The sequence below is a fragment of the Armigeres subalbatus genome, chromosome 2 (assembly GCF_024139115.2).
Source record: "Armigeres subalbatus isolate Guangzhou_Male chromosome 2, GZ_Asu_2, whole genome shotgun sequence".
Taxonomy (NCBI): Eukaryota; Metazoa; Arthropoda; class Insecta; order Diptera; family Culicidae; genus Armigeres; species Armigeres subalbatus.
This window is the reverse complement of record NC_085140.1, coordinates 417940370-417959517: the sequence shown is the minus strand read 5'-3', so window position 1 is coordinate 417959517 and position 19148 is coordinate 417940370. Positions and strand designations below refer to the sequence as shown.

General features: G+C 41.8%; 1 protein-coding gene across 6 annotated transcripts in view; it reads left to right on the top strand.

Moving 5' to 3' along the window:
* The first annotated feature begins 8006 nt into the window (after window positions 1–8006).
* LOC134213419 (GTPase-activating protein CdGAPr-like) overlaps window positions 8007–19148 on the top strand; it is a 174790-nt gene continuing 163648 nt past the window's right edge. For 3 of the 6 annotated variants that reach the window (XM_062692461.1, XM_062692462.1, XM_062692463.1), the window contains exon 1: window positions 8008–9215. The gene's annotated coding sequence lies outside the window, so the exon portion shown is untranslated. Of the gene's footprint in view, window positions 9216–19148 lie in introns of all 6 variants that reach the window. The other 3 variants (XM_062692466.1, XM_062692465.1, XM_062692464.1) reach the window with 2 other exon arrangements.

Here is a 19148-nt window from a genome sequence, read left to right as displayed (position 1 = left end):
TTTACCGTGAAAGTGACAAAATAATTGCCTACCCAAAGGCGGATATCATGGGTTAAGTGACAACTCAACGAATGATAACGTACTGTACTTCATGCTGCCTATCTATAAGGCGCTCGTCGGATTGAATAACTATTGTGACATGGTTAGTAACTATCGTAACGCTGTTTGCATATATTGTACTCGTAATTTCCAGAGACCTCGATATTAATTAATCCAGAACTAACTAAATCAGTCATTGATCTGAGCGAAACTCAATAGCGTTCAATAATAACATATATTTCGCCTTATGGATGCCTAATTTGGTAAAACTAAACTTGTTCAATACCTTAAAAATGAGCGAGATTTTTATGGTAGTAAATTTCAGAATTTGCACACATACGCACACATACATGCATACAAGTGATCTGTTAGTATCTCAAAACATGCTCACATTTGCTATCTAGCTTCCACTGAAGAAATTTTTGAAATCCCTTTCAATTTTTACGTTTTTGCTTTTCTGAGAAAATTTTGTTGTACATGCTTCTATATGTTCCTCAATTAAAATCATTTATTTCTTTGAAACAAAACAGAAAAATAGGCATAATTCCATATCATATCATTTGTTATAATTATATTTTCAATGTCAAAGTGAATTTGTTTCAAATACCATACATTTTATTTAATAATTTATAAGATTTCTTGATAGATTAAAACGTAACACACCTGCGTAACGCATACAAAGTGAAATTATAGACACTTCCGAAGGAAGGGTCAAAAATATTCCGTCTTTGTTTATGTTTTGATTTTTTTAAACTTTATTTTATTATCAATCTCGCCACACTGAACAAAAACGTCAATAAGGCGAGAAAATAGTCAAAAAAAAATCAATCTCGCCGAATCATTTTAAATCTTTTGAATTTTTTTTAAATCTTTTGAATGATTTGTAAAATGATTAAAGTGTCTTCCCCCTGGTCAAACACAATGTATACGTTTACGTGCGTTTTGCCAGTGTGTCTGCAGCTACATAGTTTTGAAACCTTGCATACAAATCAAATTTAACATGGGGGAGGGTAAGGATTACAAATGGTAAATTTTGGCGTTATGTAATTTGTGAATGAAATGTTAGCGATGTTTTTCAGTTTAAGTGAAGGTTTAATTCTTCGAATATGTAATTGTAATTGTTGTTTATTAGGAAAACGGATCCTCTTTGTTTCGTATTCAACTACATGGTTAGATATTTAATAGGTATACACGGTGTAGAATAGATTATTTACTTTGTTTCATGATGCCATCGGAACTGTTGAGAATCGCCTACTGACACACATCATCGTATCCTGTCGGTCGTCAATATTGGTTTCGCTTCCAGAGTAATCAGCCGCTGCATACTATGTATTTGATTAGCGCATTATTGTTATTTGGTACCGCCTTTATAATTATTAGCGCATGAAAAATTCTGGGAAGACCAGGCCGCTGACGTAGCTTGTGATCGATTTGACATACTTTAGGACCAATCTATTGATGTAGTTTTCGTTCACTTTCTTGGAACGATTAAGGAATAATGAAATAAGGAACGAAGCCAATTTTGGTAAGCTGTCTGCTCCGCGATGCTGCTGCTCCTGGTCGCAGGGCGTTGCTTTCTTCGGGAAGTACAATGTCAGGTGACCGCTTACCCCCAGGGTGTTCACTTATCCAGCAGCCGTGTACGGGCGCACTATTCTATTGTTTTGGCACACGTGTGTTTTCCGCAAAACAGGCCCACTGCTAGTGCTCAGTTCAAAAGCTCCTGCCGACATCCCTCTCGACCGGAGATTCCCCAGCGAATAGCAGTTTGGCACATCGAGTTCTTCCTTGGAGAACAGTATTCAGGCTGAGGTAAAATTGTTGGATTGCTCTTTGGGTCATTTATCAAATTCCGGCACTGTATGGTCAACATATTCACAACGTCTGCGAGCCAGCTTGTGAAGCGGTGTGTTGTGTTCGATGTTTGGTTTGTTCACGTCGGTGCCCGGCAGCAGAAGGAACAGCTCCTAAAAGTTTGTCAGGTTCCGCAAGCACATGTATGACATGGCCGTCTTTCTGCTTTGTTCTGTCGCCTTGGAAGACAGTAAAATGTCGTATTCCAGGATGTCCAGGATGACCTATATAGGTACTAAAGTGGGTACTAGTTCACTTTACGGAATCACGTATGAACACCCTCAGCAGAGTGGTTTTGTGTTTGTTTATTTATGCCATTCTTGTTTCATTTCAAAAGCATGACATCCTTGCTTGACACTGACAACTTAACTGTCAAAACTAGAAAGGGTGCCCAAATGTGCCGAAAGTGTGCCGTACTGTGCCGCGGGCACATTGTGCCGAGTGGTTTACCCCTTGAAAAAACCTCATATTTTTCTTTGCTAAACAACCCGAATTCGGCGAAATTACCGAATTCGGCGATTTATTTTAAGTGTGTACTTACATACTTACATGCATACAAGTTCACACATGGATACTATGACCCACATGGAAAGTATGTGTGAACGTACATGCAATGCATGTGGGCGCATGGAATATATGTGTCGAAAATATGGAATTCATTTCGCTACCCCCAAGGCTACCCCCATTGCAAAAATCCATGTGTAAACTCATGAATATAATGCGGAGTTTTTTGTGAGTGTTCTTTTCTTATTAATATAACGTGTTTCAACTGTGAAAAAGTACAGTGACAAAACACGTTCGATTCTCGTGCAGAAGAACATTTCTAGAGTGCTTTGAGAATAGGTCGTATGTGCAAAAGAGTGCCTCTCTTCGGTTACATTCTCTTTCGATTATTACAAAGCTATACACAAATTTATGTTGGATTTTTTGGCAGATAGCTAAAGACAATAACTTTGTCTAGCGTGCTAAAGTGAAAATGTAGCAGAAAATGCTAAACTTGCCGATCTATTAGCGAAAGAGAGCGTGAACAAAGAGAATCTCTCTTTTGCACATACGACCTATTCTCAAAGCAATCTAGAATTATGCAATACGGCATTAATATTTTATGATTGTGTTTTAATAATTCGTATCTTTGATTAACTCACTGTTTATTTCCTATTTGAAAAATAATTCTTTAGTAATACATATTTACAGCCTATCCTTCTCAAGTGCGATTCGTTATAATTTAACGTGTTTTACATTTCAATTCCTGATGTTATTCATCTATGTTGATCGTGAAAAATTTTGACATTAGTGACTGGAAATACACGATCCTTTCATATGCTTCTCAATAAGTGAGAATTCACGTGTTAAACCAGTAGTACGAACGTGTATACTATTTTCAATGCATGAAATAGCACATGCTTATTCTGGGTCTTATTTATTCTTAACCTAACACATTTGATTCCCAATTTTCTTTCAACTACAACAATAGCGTTAACTTTGAATATGATAATATGCCAAGGGGTTAGAAACTCTGCCACACCAAATTGTGTTGAGCTGCTCTTCCGTGTGTTTCTGTGTGTCAAAGTGTGTTTCCCGGTGTTGAACGTTAACCGATAGCTGTCAAAATGACTTTTAATATTTTTCGATTTTTTCGGCAACACTGTCCAAAAATGACAGAATCTGAAAAAATCACTCGCGCGGACTTGGAATTTTTTGTTTTTATTTTGAGTTTTTCAAGTTAATCGATAAAAGTTTTAAAAACTTCGAAAAATTCGGATTGTTGACTGGTGTCGTTGTATTGCGGACTTTTCGACCGATAACTCTTTTTACTCGGTGCTACCACAACAGCAGTGCCAGTCCTTAACTCCATCGAAGAACCCAGCTGATCAATAATAACGAATTCGATAATGCTGCATTGGATCACGAAAAACCAACCGCCACTGTGGCAGTTCCCCGGTGGCTATAATAAGTGAAAAGCTAAAACAAAGCCGAAATCATGGGCCAATCCTCCGATGTCACGCACCGTCCCTGCCGGCCAACTAAAAGAACAGTGTCCCCATCCTCAAGCTTATTACATAATTCTCGAAACAGCCACACGAAGAGGTCCAACACGTACAGCGACTCGCCGGGAAATCAGGTAAATGACGGAAGGTAATTGACGGATACAACAGCATCAACGGCGAAAACCATGAGAAACGAGAAACGATTCTTACCCGGATCGTGAATGCTCTGGCTACAACAGCCGATCAATTAATCAACAAATGTCCAATCGACTCCAATGCCATTTGCAGCGGACATCTGCCCTTCGGTGGGCACGGACGGCGGCCCTTCAAACGGCCTTCAGTACGAGAAAAAAAAATAGGCGACAAGCAGCATCACCCCCACCACCAACAGCCACAGGATCTATTGCAATCCGACGACTCCGTTGCAGATCAGTCCGACAGGTTATAAACCGCTGGTGGCGAGCCGAAAAACGTTATTTACAGCGGCAAAGCGTAGATCTACTCGAGGATCTACTACAACGACGGCAAAGGAAGATCGGGCTAGCTCTATATTAAATCGCATACCGTTATTACTCATCCAGCACAAGCATTACCAGCACAAGGTCAAAAAGATCCGGGATAGAGCAAACGTCATGAGCCTGGCGGGAACTACTTGCGCAAACTCAGCAGGATGTAAACAGTGTCGCCGCTCAATATAATTCAACTTGGGATGGGCATTAGACGTAGGATAACCCATAGCTGAGACGTTTGCTCCGGCCATCATCACTTCAGAAGTTCAAATCCACCAGGATGATTATCAGCCGTTTTACGCATAATTGCCCCATGTTATTTCGGAGGGCATTGTTGGGAATCGATGGGTTCACACTTAACCAGAAACTCTGAGTTTTACTGAGTTTATTCGGTAATCAGTCAAATTTCACGTTTTCCGCTAAATTTCCTTGTAATCACCGATACCTGTAAAATGTATTACCGATGTTCGAGAGTTTCATCTGGATTTACCGAAATCTGTGTTTAATCTCACTGAAAAATTTGTAATATAGACATTACACACATTACATCTAGTGGCTATCTTCCTCGCTTTCTGCAATTCATCGATTGGGAGGTAAGTGAATTACTAATCTATATATATAAAAATGAAATGGTCTGTGTTCGTATCCGCATAACTCGAAAACGGCTGGATGGATTTTCTTCATTCCTTCAGCAGATATATTAGTTATCGTTTCCGACGGGTTTATATGATATTTCCTCATGCGAAAGTCAAGGGTAAGATTGATTAAATCGTGAAAAACTAAAATTAAGATTCATATGGATATTTCGCATGGGCAGTTCACACGCGCATTTTCGCCTACTATGCAGGACAACGTCTGCCGGGTCGACTAGTAATATTTATTTTGTGAATTGATTACTGTAGTAGGCGATGAAAAAATGTGTATTAAAGTGTTTAATGCTGATTTCCTGTTTTGCCTGGCAGTAATAATGGAGGTTTACCATCGGTCGAGCCATCGGTACAAAACACCTGACGAATTACATTTACCATTATCGATATTTTCTGGCGCGTAAAATTTTCCTTTGTTCAATGCAAAAAGTAAACAACATTGACGCTTGTCGAAACGCCCCAATTAGCGAACGCCATTCGCTAGTTGGGATGAGGTCGTGCCCCAATTAGCGAACGATCACTGTAGCGGATACAGCGGCATGAAAACAGTAAGTGCGGACCATACATCGAAATTATAGTTATGCTTATGATCTGTTTCGGTTGATTTTGATATACGTAATAAAAATATTCTGAATAACTAAAAGCATTGCGTTCATTCGTTTTTAAATCTGGAGAGGAAATTCAATAAAATAATGTATTTTTATGTATTTATAACCGTCATCTCGGTAGCCTGCAATAACCATAATTACAGAAGTTGGGGATTTCGTTGGACTTTGCTTGGGGATTCTTCCTTTTCTCCCAAAGCTGGACTCCTGGTGGGCACCTATTGGGGTTTCCTGTGGGATTCATTGGTGGATCACTATGTACATCGCTCGGGAGTCATTGCAGGCATTGCCTGAGGATTCCTGTCGGCATTGTTTGGAGATTCCTGTGGAAATTACTAGGGGATTTCGGTGGGCATTGGGGATACCAGAGGACAGCACTGGGGGAATCCTGTGGACATCGCTTGGGAACCACTATAGGCATTGCTCGGGCATTCCTGTGGGAATCGCTTAGATTCCTGTTGGTATTGATGAGGAATTCATGTGGGCATTGCTTGGGAAATCCGGTCGGTATCGCTAGAGAATTTCATTGAGCGGGGGGATTTCTGTAGGTTTTGCTCGAGGATTCCTTTAATTATCATTTGGCATTCCTATGGGAACAGGGAATGTTTGGGAATTCCGATGGGTATCGTTTGAGGATTTTGGTGGTGGTGGCAGGTGAGCCCCGGTCGCGTTGCAATCTGTAACACTGTGGCATTTGGATGAGGTGCTCTTTCGGCTGCACGGTCTAATCCTTTGAAACCAGTCGGTTCAGCACCGGAATTCAAGTTATAATTTGTGCTTCCTGACAGAGATGTGCCCTGAGCTTAAAGCAAAGGAGTGGTATTAGTTCTCGTGGCAGCCCAATAGCTGAAAATGGATTAAAATAATACTACATATAATAATTATATTATTTACGCTTTGCTACCGGCACTACGCATTCCAGTTAGAAGTCGATCAGCTATGACATACTCCACCTGAAGCGAATGATATTGACAGGGTTTATTCTTCTCGCAAAACTTACCAGTATCTGTTAGATCGGACGCGGTCTGCTTTCGAGCTCAGCGCCATCGAACACCAGATTATTCCAACCAGCAACCACCATCCACCGCCTGCGAAAATGCTATGCGAAGGTCAATCAAAATAAACTATAACAAACGTCAAGTGTTATGCAGTGATGCCATGATAATTTTCAATTAATCTGAACAGGTGTGTCGAACGGTGTCGAAGTGTGTTGAAGGGTGTTTTCGTGGTGCAAAAGTCGGTGTTGCCACAAGGTGGCAAAGTTTCTAACCCCTTGAAAAAAGCTCAAAAAACCAAATGTAAACATGTCAGAATTCTATTTTTGGAGGAATCAACTTTCACTTCTACTTTATCGACCTCGCATTTTACACTGGGTAAAATGTGTGAAATAAATCACATTGTTTCTTTAGTCTTGAAATTTTTCACACCATTGAAAAACAATTTAATCTATAATTGTATGAAAAAAAATGTATGAAAAAAGCTGAATTTTGTATTGTTACGATGCTTAACCACCCGTATAGTCTATAACGAAAAATCCAATTACGATTCATTGAATGGTTCATTACAGTACATTGTAATGTGATTCTACGGTTACGTCTACATTACAATTTATTGTGAAATTATTGTTTTTAATTGTAATGTTACATTAGGATATACTGTTTTTGTATCTTATTTTTTATCCGGGTATGTACCCCTAAACTAGAGTCCTATAAGAAGAGTAACGTCGTGTGTCACGTTTGACAGGTCTCCTGCTCATTTGGAACGCGCATTTGTATGGAACTGACAGCCGATTCTGTTCCAATTCTGACACTTGACGACACTGTTATTATAGTCACTGTACCCTAAACAACCCAATTTTGCCCAATATGTTTACGCTTTTGATGAAGTCTTTTTCAAATGTTAAGCGACATTTGTCTTGTCATCAGAATATTGCCACAGTTGATCAATCGAAATGCACTGATGAACGTCAAGTCAAGTTCGCGAAGTCATCTGCTCACGGTTCGAGGATCAAAACAAAATGAAAATGTGTTGCCAGTTACATCGTGTGCTCATGAACTTGATCAAATAATTTTATGTAAAAGTGAAATATTTTTATTAACAAATAATATTATTCTTTATTCGTAGGTAATATTTACTTTGTGTTTGGATGTTGTCACCGAATTCCAAATGAAACGCAACAGAGATGTTCACATAAATATTTAAATCACTGACAAAGGCAAACCGATGAGGAAAACAGAGGGAAACTAAATATTTGATGAAGATCTTTATGATTTTGATTTTGGCAACAATTTTTCTCTCACAAAATTAACCCTCTCGTGTCGCTCGGGTCTCGTCGTTGCATCAGCAGTGCAGTGCAGTCAGGCAGCGCAGCGCTGTCACCGTCGTTGATTTCGTTTGGTGGAGTTGTGTGTGGAGTTGAGTTGTGTAAATATTTTCAAGATGGACGGTCGCGTATCTTTGGGGCTCCGCGAGTAAAAACTGTTTCTTCTCAAATTTCTGTGTGTCCTGTGAATTTTTATGTGTTCTAACTCGAGAAAATCGAAGTGATTTTTTATCTGTGCAAGAAAAAATATCCAAATGTTTCTCCAAAGTGCGAATATTGCTATAATTTATAAACATCCAACGAACGAGTAGACGGCCGCAGAGTTCACGCCTCTACGCAACAACATAGGAGCAAATTTCTGATTGAATAAAAGTGTTTTGGGATTTTCATTACGACGGAAGTTCACCTGGACAAGAACCGGGAGAAAACGAAAATTTTAGGCTCATTTATTGAAGGCTGCTTTGCTCTGCGTTGTTTGTTATTTATCTGTCAAGTATCCGAGCTTTGGTGAATTTTCGTGAAAAACAAAGACGGATTACGAACAGATGTTCCTGTCTGAAACGAAAGAGGATTGAATCTGGAGTTCCTGTACGAGGAGTGAAAATGTGAAATTAAAACACAGTAAAAGTAAAATAAGTGAGCCCTGTGTTCGGTTGACTGCGAATTTCGTGTTTCGGCAAAGAACACCCAATCAAGTGAAAGTGGATAGAGAAAATTTCTATTTCCCACACCACTTAGAACTTTTGTCCACCTAGTGGATGCTGACCGTGGTCTCGTGTCGTCGCCAAGAGGAAAAACTTGAGGCCATCGGAAAATAGGTGTGTGCGAGTGTTTGTGCTGTGGTGGAGAAAATTTTCACTCCGCGATGGGCGGGCGATGTTTCGTTTGCTCGTTAAAAATAGCTGCCCCGACAAGAGTGTTGTAGAGTGCGAAGGGACGGCTGACCGAACAGAAAACGGCAGGAAATTCCTGTCTTGTGCGTTGAATGCTGATGATGGGGAGCTAAGCCAATGCCTAATTCTTCACTACTTTGGGAAAAAAGGGAAAGGAAGTTGTTCGGTGCGGAGAGTCGCTTGTGACTTGTGATAAGCGGTGCATTCAGGGTTTTGAGATATGATTGGAACCTGTATTATCAAAACCGTGTAACTTGTATTATTAACGCCAAAAGCAGTTCAACTATTTTGATAGAGAGCCCGAGCAGGCACAGATCTGTGGAATTACAATTATTTGATTACTAGGACGTTAATAAGGTGAGTAAAAATGAATTCAAGAATCCTAATAACAATAAAAAAAGGTATTTTTTTCAAATATTCTATATAGAATTAGATTTTGAATGATTATTGTTATTGACAAAACTAAACAGTATTAAGCTATAGTACAACTTCAATAACTGTCAACTGTATTAATAAAAATCGTGTTTGCGTATTTGACTTTTTGATAAACTTGATTGACGTTTTTATAAACTATTTTAGTGCGTCGAGATCCGAAAGATAAGTTTTTTTTGCGTGTAATTTTTTTACAGTGATATTTTTTTTAATACTTAGTTCAAATATTTCATTTGAATAGCTGTCCTCTTGAATTAGAATTATCGAAATAATTATGGAAATTAGTTCAACTTCACCAAGAAAAAATATTTTTTTAAATTTGATTTATGCAATTTTACTGGAATTTATTATTGATGTGAAGTAGATACAAGTTAGACTCGGATCATCTGAAAATTTAAAAAAAAAAATTTTGAATAAGGTAAACTTTATGAAAATCCATTTGATGTGTATTGCACTTCAATCTGATAGCACAGATAATAAACAGTATTGATCATGAGGATGTTCCGCAAAAGATGTATTGTTTTGCTGATTGGAAGTCAACATACCTATTTTATCATCAAGCAAAAATATAGGTGATATATTTTTAAAATGCTGACTTTTCAAGCAAAAATAATCAAATCAAATAAATTTATTATTTGAATTTCGGATTATCTAATTCAGGTTGCTAAATGCTACGTGGTACTCATTTTGCATATCCGTTTAACAATTGTATACCCAATCGTATTCTCGGCTCATCTATTTCTATGTAATGTTTTCTTCCATGTTAAGATCCACACTCCAACTGACTAACTCCAATACACAGGGCTGGTAGCAAGTCACTTTTTAGTGACTTGGTCACTATTTTGAGCCTAGTCACTAAAAAGTCACTATTTGCATCCAAAAGTCACTAAAGTCACTATTTTTCGGAAAATGGTCACTAAAGTCACTATTTTCGCACCACCGTTTGTAAAAAAAAGTAAAATAAAAAGCATTTGTACCTACCATTATCATCAACCAAATCAAATGTAAATCTATATAAAGTTTGAAAAATTGCTCCAAGGCCGTCATATGAAAGGCAGAGTGGGTTCGAACCATGGACTTCGGGATCGAGAGACACACAGACAGACCACACAGCGAAGCTAGGGCATACGTTTAGGCAACGCCGTATATAAAGCGCAGGATTGTTACGACTACGAGGATTTCGCGATTTTCGTGGTTTTTGCTATTCTCGCGGATTTGATGCGGATTTACATAACGGCTTCGCGCGGATTTAGTTTTGGGTGGAAATTTAATAAATAAGGAGCGTAGGGTTTTGTTTTCGATATCAAAATGTCGTTGAGAAGGGGCTCCACATTTGAAGTCTATGCTTACCCAATTTTTTGGATATTTTCAAGCCATTATTGAATGCATTATACTCACTCGTTTAACAAGCATTATAAGGGTAAGAACTTCACTTGTTGTTATTTTTCATCGTTTATGAGTATCCATTTTTTTTGTCACGTCAATTTTGACATAATTCCGAGATATTTCTTAGTTTCTGAATGATTAACCCCTCTACGACGAACCACACAGCATGATATTGTCGGCATAGCACCGCATTATAATTCGGACATCGGGCCGAACCGAACTTTCTTCCGAAGTTTTATCTGTCAAACTAATTGATGCGTTGTTTAGCGCATCTTTAGGCGAATCCAGCGCACTACTTCCTAAGTTGGGTAAATTGCCTGTATCTAGAGAAAAATCCACCTTCGTTATAAAAAGCTTCCTAACTTTGTTTCTCTTAGAGGAACATTCACTTTAATTTATGTAAATTCCGTAAAAATTCCACCTTGAATTTGGGAAATAATTTTCGGAATTTTTTTCTTAGGAATTCACCAAACAATATCTACAGGAATTCTCATAAAGATTTCTACCGGAATTCATGAAAAAATGCGCTTGTATTTGAAGGAGATTTTTTTCAGGGATTCGCGGAGAAGTTTTTATAGTAATTGACGTGCAGTTTCCGCGGAAATTCCTGAAAGACAGCAGGAATGTCTACAAAATATTCTGCCTTGAATTTATGGTATGGAAGAATTTCCGGAAGTTTTTGTGCTGACATTCGTCATCGGATTTCTGTTGGAATTTCCGTTTGAACTCCTGGAGAAAGATCTCACAAGGATTGAAGTATTTTCAGCACAATTTCTGAAAAAAATATTAGAAATTTTCACAAGGTTTTGCACAGAAAATCAACTTCTGCTGAAATTTCTGAAAAAGTTTTCCAAAGCAATTTCTGCATCAAATTCAAGATTTTGGATCACATTTTTGGTATTTATGATGGTGTCGCCAAGTCGGTTGTCCCCTGCTAAGATCCATCCTCTCCCTAGTTACGATGAAGATGCACACGGCCAGCAGTAGTAATCCTCATGATTTTGTAATGTTTGTCTTTTCTTGATTTCTGATAGCATTCTAATAAGGATTTGAAAAAACATGATATCCCTAGTTTTCGATCTACTACGAGTTACACATTAACAATACGAATGCAACTCAGCTCACTACCTGGTTAGTACTTTATACAAAAGTCACTATTTGGTCACTTTTTCTGCTTCTGAAAGTCACTATTTGGTCACTTTTTTCGTCATCGTTGGTCACTAAGTCACTATTTTGAACGGCATTTATCGCTACCAGCCCTGAATACACGAAGTCCGTTCTCCCTCCCATAACGTGACCCACTTCTCCGGCATCTAACCAACTTTCGGATTCAGGTCACATGTCAACGTAACGTAAAGGCCTAATTTTTCGCTTCCAACCTTTTCTTCTAATTTCCTTCATGAGTCATCGCTCCTGACAAGGGCTATCTACTTCTCCATCCATCAAACTCACCAAACTTACTATTCCTTACGTCCCATTATCCTAAATGCAGTTCGAAAAATAAAGAAGCGAACCCAAACACATCGACTTTGCCACACAACCCATCCATTTCATTCCCCTCTATCTTACACATCTCTGAAATGGTAGAAAACATAACAAAGCGAAACACCAACAGGCAACTAACCAGCAGAAACCCCCCTTCATCGAGAACTGAAAACACAGAAAAAGCCCATTTTTCTCGGTGACTAGCATTGCTTCCAATCTACCGTCTACCGATTGCTGTTTGCTGCACCCGGATATTCATATACTGGAACGCCACGCGTAGCAGGCAGATGTGTGGGTTGGGAGACCTGAATCGTCCGGTTCCGCTTGGAAGCGCATCCGTGATGCGCGAGAACCTGAACCTACCGCCGCGCCGAATTCCGCTTAGGTTGTAAAGTAGGTAACAGATCCGATTGTGCGATAAAATTTTTCAATTTGTTTCATGCCAAAAGTACGAGCACAGAAAAAATGTGTTCCGCAGTCGAAACCGTCAAAACTGAGCGACCTTCTTTGTATAGACTTGATGACACATCGATTCTATCGAGGTTGCCGGTGACAGGCACACTATCCCGCTGCTCCCGAGCCGGAGTATTGTCGAAAACGAATCATCAGAAATGAGGGCCTTTGCCTTTCGGCCGTGGACATGCAACAGAAAAAAAAGAACTCGAAAACATACATATGGGTGGAAAATCGAGATTCGTTTACGCAAGCATCTCTTCTCACTTCGGTTGTTTGAACGATAATAATGTGCGATTGAGTTTGACAGCCGTAACAATCGTCAATGAAAAGATGCAAACAAGCATAGAAGCGGCGGATTGCATAATATGTAGATAGCAACACAGCAATATCGATTTTCTTTGTCATTTTATGGCAGTAGAAGGAACGAATGTGCAACAGATGTTTTCGTATTAGCTGTCATGACATTCTTATAAAAAAATGCAATGATATTCTGCTTTTTAAGTTCATCAGAGTCATCGAAGGACAGTGAAGAGAAGGAGTGCAAAAAGCTGCAGAAAATCAGCTTTGCGAAGTCTTATTATAATACTGGAAATTTACTCGTACTTTCGTTGTCTCATGTTGCTCAAATTCCAGAACCCCACACGTTGGCGACATCAGGATTTCGAAAGCTTTCATTCAATTTGTTTTTTCAGATAGATTTTCCATTGTTTTGGTAAATACTGACCTTAAACTAATACAGTAGTCCCCTCCCCGCTCATTAGACTCTCGTTAATCTAACTACTCGTTAGTCCGGCACTTGCTAATTCACAATTTTCCGGATTAAAATTAATAACACTCATTTAAACATTATGCTGTCGGTTTTCAAAATTGTGCTGTGCGATTGTTATGGGTATTTTGTATGGATTTGACATGCAAGATGAACAAACAGAAGAAGAATTGAAGAAGCATAAAATGGAAGTCGCCCAACTACAACTAGAGGAAAATAGAAAGTTGTTGGAAATCGTTTTCATAATCCAAATCTGCAAGAAGAGATGAACATTTTCGAGAAGCGATATGTTATAAGGCAGCAAGCCATGGAGGAAAAGAACGAGCTCTTAAAACATTGTTCAAATATTGATTTTAACGAAAAGATTTTATCGTGCTTAGAAAAGCAGGATCAACTACAAACTACAAACTTTTTCCGTCCCATAATTGGTAGGGAGAGCCTTCACTCCGCTACCAATGACAACGGCATACGGCTAGTAAATTTCGCTGCTGCCAGAGGAATGGCCATCAGTAGCACCTACTTTGCACGAAAGAATATCCGAAAGCACACCTGGAGACACCCAAATGATGAAACTTGCAACCAGATAGACCATGTTCAGGTGGATGGGCGCCATTTCTCGGATGCGTACATTTAGAGGTTTGAACATTGACTCTGATCACTACCTCGTTGTCAGTAAAATTCGATCACGGTTGTCAACTGTATCGAACGAAAGATCACAGCGAACGATGCGTTACAACATCCAGCGATTGTCGGCGGAAGGAGTATCGGCTGAGTACCGACAGAAGCTCGACGAACGAATAAGTGCAATCAACGTTAGCGACAACATCAACGATCTATAGGAGTCGATCCATGGAGCGGTGAGCACAACAGCACGAGTAGTGGTTGGAACTGCTCAGAGGCGACCCAGGACGGATGTTGGTGTCGGGCACCCGATCGAATGGAGATCGGTACAAGGAAGCAAGCGCAGCCAAAAAACGAACCCACCACAGGAAGAAGAAAGAATATGAAGAGCAAGTGATTAGCGGAGGTTCTATAAGTCTGTCAATGGCGTGCGAAGAAAGACATCGCCATCTCCCGTCATGTGCAACGACCAACAAGGGAATTTGCTGACAGATAAAACTGAAGTGGGCCCCAGGTGGCAGCAACACTTCGAGACTTTGTTGAATAGTAGAAGTGACGGTGCATCGGTAAGCAGGATAAATATTAGCGACGATGGACAAGCTGTGGTGTCGCCTACACTAGATGAGGATAAAAAAGCTGTTAAAGAGCTGAAATACAATAAGGCTGCGGGAAAGGACCAGCTCCCGGCTGAACTTCCCAAACATGGCAGTGAGCAAATACAACGTCCACTACTTTTTGAGATTTCTAGAACCCCTCCCTCCTTTGTCACGCTTTTTTGTATACCTAGTGCAAGTACTGTCACAAAATCTTACACTCCCTCCCCTTAGAATTTCATTTTTGAATTATTATTTATTATTTATTCAGACTAAGGCCGAAGTGGCCTGTGCGGTATATAAGAGTCTTCTCCATTCGGCTCGGTCCATGGCTACACGTCGCCAACCACGCAGTCTACGGAGGGTCCGCAAGTCATCTTCCACCTGATCGATCCACCTTGCCCGCTGCGCACCTCGCCTTCGTGTGCCCGTCGGATCGTTGTCGAGAACCATTTTCACCGGGTTACTGTCCGACATTCTGGCTACGTGCCCGGCCCATCGCAGTCGTCCGATTTTCGCGGTGTGAACGATGGATGGTTCTCCCAACAGCTGATGCAATTCGTGGTTCATTCGCCTCCTCCACGTACCGTCCGCCATCTGCACCCCACCATAGATGGTACGCAGCACTTTCCTTTCGAAAACTCCAAGTGCGCGTTGGTCCTCCACGAGCATCGTCCAGGTCTCGTGTCCGTAGAGGACTACTGGTCTAATTAGCGTTTTGTAGATTGTCAGTTTGGTACGGCGGCGAATTCTATTCGATCGGAGCGTCTTGCGGAGTCCAAAGTACGTACGATTTCCAGCCACTATGCGTCTCCGAATTTCTCTGCTGGTGTCATTTTCGGCAGTCACCAGTGAGCCCAAGTACACAAATTCTTCTACCACCTCGATTTCGTCACCACCGATGCAAACTCGCGGTGGGTGGCTCACATTGTCTTCTCTTGAACCTCTGCCTATCATGTACTTCGTCTTCGACATGTTGATGACTAGTCCGATCCGCTTAGCTTCCCTCTTCAGTCTGATGTAGGCTTCCTCCATCTTCTCAAAGTTACGTGCCATAATATCTATGTCGTCGGCGAAACCAAATAGCTGGACGGACTTATTGAAAATTGTACCACTCGTGTTAATCCCTGCTCTTCGTATTATACCTTCCAAAGCGATGTTGAATAGCAAACACGAAAGACCATCACCTTGCCGTAACCCTCTGCGGGTTTCGAAGGGACTCGAGAATGCCCCTGAAACTCGAACTACGCACATCACCCGATCCATCGTCGCTTTGATCAACCGTGTCAGTTTATCCGGAAAACCGTGTTCGTGCATTAGCTGCCATAGCTGGTCCCGATCGATTGTATCATATGCGGCTTTGAAGTCGATGAATAGATGATGTGTGGGCACGTTGTATTCGCGGCATTTCTGCAGTACTTGGCGAATGGCGAACACCTGGTCCGTGGTGGAGCGTTCGCCCATAAAACCCGCCTGGTACTGCCCCACGAACTCCCTTGCAGTTGGTGCTAGTCGACGGCATAAAATTTGGGAGAGTACCTTGTAGGCGGCGTTCAGCAATGTAATTGCGCGGTAGTTGCTACAATGCAGCTTGTCGCCCTTTTTGTAGATGGGAGGGACACACGACACCTTCCATCCACTCCTGCGGCAGAACCTCATTCTCCCAAATCTTGGTAATGACCCAGTGCAGCGCTCTAGCCAGTGCCTCACCACCGTGTTTAAATAGCTCTCCTGGTAGTTGGTCAACCCCGGGGGCTTTGTTGTTCTTCAGGCGTCCAATCTCCTCCTGGATTTCCTGGAGATCCGGAGCCGGTAGAATTATGTCCTGCGCGCGTTCTCCCAGGTCCATCACCATACCGCCATCTTCTTCTGCCACATCGCCATTCAGGTGTTCTTCGTAGTGCTGCCGCCACCTTTGGATCACCTCACGCTCGTTCGTAAGAAGGTTCCCGTTTATGTCCTTACACATATCAGGCTGTGGCACGTGGCCCTTACGTGAACGGTTTAACTTCTCTCATAGAACTTTCGTGTGTTATTAGCGCGGTACAGTTGCTCCGTTTCTTCACGGTCTCGATCTTCCTGCTGGCGCTTTTCCTCCGGAAAATCGAGTTTTGTCTGTTCCGCGCCTGTTTATATCGTGCCTCGTTCGCCCTCGTGCGGTGTTGCAGCAATCTCGCCCATGCTGCATTCTTCTCTTCCACTAACTGCTCACATTCGCCGTCATACCAGTCGTTTCTCTGATCCGGGGCACCGTGCCAAGTGCAGCGGTTGCGGTGCTACCAATGGCGGATCGAATATCTCTCCAGCCATCTTCAAGAGACGCTGCGCCTAGCTGCTCTTCCGTTGGAAGTGCCACTTCCAGCTGCTGCGCGTATTCTTGGGCTAGTCTACCGTCTTGTAGCCGCCCAATGTTAAGCCGCGACGTCCGACTTCGACGCGTGTTGTACACCGTCGAGAGTTTTGAGCGCAGGCATACTGCAACGAGGTAGTGGTCGGATTCAATATTCGCACTGCGGTAAGTGCGGACATTCGTGATGTCGGAGAAGAATTTACCGTCGATTAGAACGTGATCGATTTGGTTTTCCGTCTCTTGGTTAGGTGATCTCCATGTGGCCTTGTGGATATTTTTGCGGGGAAAGAAGGTGCTTCGGACTACCATTCCGCGGGAGGCTGCGAAGTTTATGCATCGTTGGCCGTTGTCATTCGATACGGTGTGCAGACTATCCGGTCCGATGACCGGTCTATACATTTCCTCCCTTCCTACCTGTGCGTTCATGTCACCGATGACGATTTTAACGTCCCGCAGTGGGCATCCATCGTATGTCTGCTCCAGCTGTGCGTAGAACGCTTCTTTCTCGTCGTCGGGTCTCCCTTCGTGTGGGCAGTGCACGTTGATGATGCTATAGTTGAAGAAACGGCCTTTAATCCTCAGCTTGCACATCCTTGCGTTGATTGGCTGCCACCCAATCACGCGTTGGCGCATCTTACCCAGCACTATGAAGCCGGTTCCCAGCTCGTTGGTGGTGCCACAGCTTTGGTAGAAGGTAGCCGCTCGATGCCCGCTTTTCCACACTTTCTGTCCTGTCCAGCAAATCTCCTGCAGCGCCACGACGTCGAAGTTGCGGGGATGTAATTCATCGTAGATCATCCTGTCGCAACCTGCGAAACCTAGCGACTTGCAATTCCATGTTCCAAGCTTCCAATCGTGATCCTGTATTCGTCGCCTAGGTCTTTGCCGATTATATCGAGTCGCATTATCTCTTATATTGTTCGTAATGATTGGTTTTCTAGGCGGCTTATTGGGCCTGCGCAAACCTCCTGTCTCGTCGGAGGGCCGTCGTGTCAGGGCTGTTTAGCGTCCCACCTAACACCAGGACTTGGGCTTGTGCGCTTTGAGCGGCACACGGTCGCTTTGGTGGGGCCTACTTGCGGATACATGCAGCTTTTTCATTTTTGAAAGACCCCTTAATTCGGCGTACAAAATTATGTCCCATATTCTGTTCAACAGATTGAGACCGCTTGAAGAGTCCTTCGTCGGCGAATACCAAGCAGGTTTTCGTGAGGGCCGATCAACGACGGATCAAATGTTTACCCAGAGACAAATCCTTGATTAATTCCGGGAGTACAACTAGCAGACACATCATCTGTTTATTGATTTCAAGGCGGCGTACGATTCAGTGAAACGAAATGAATTATGGCAAATTATGCTTGAACATGGTTCTCCGGCGAAACTAATACGGCTGATTCGTATAACGTTGGACGGATCGAAATCAAGTGTAAGAGTTGCGGATGAAATATCGACATCATTTGTCACCTTAGATGGATTAAAACAGGGTGATGCACTCTCGAATCTACTGTTCAATATAGCGCTCGAGGGAGCGATTAGGAGAGCTGGTGTGCAAAGAAACGGTACCATTATCACAAGATCGCATATGCTCCTGGGATTTGCGGACGATATCGATATTATCGAGAATGATCGCCGTGCCGTGGAAGAGGTTTTTGTGCCTTTTAAGAGGGAGACAGCGAGTATTGGACTCACGATCAATACCAGCAAAACGAAGTACATGGTCACTGGCAATCAACATGGTATGAAAATGCTAATATCATCTTCCAAACTTAGACGTACATGTTCATGATAGAATTAGAGGCGAAAGTATAGAATTGATAGTTCCGTTAGGATACGGCAGCATGAAGAATGTTTTTATAGAAGTCGATTTGAAAGCGAGCGAGGGGCAATATTTGTGATGACACATATCGCACGACCTTCCTTCTGCCAAGCTCCCGTATGAAGGGGGAGGGAAGAACATCAGTGTGGAAGCTGATATATCTCCACTGGCAAAAGGAAGGTGGTTTGATTTGCTCATATGTCATGGAGATATATCAGCTTCCACACTGATATTCTTCCCTCGCTTCCCTTGGACAAGTCGAGTCAAGTACGAGACACTGAAGACGACCACACAGTTGTGGTCGAAATACGTATCTGCAAAGATATCGAAAATTAATTGGTGGAATTAAATGGAGAGTACTTAATTCGTCTTAGACGGTTGAAGC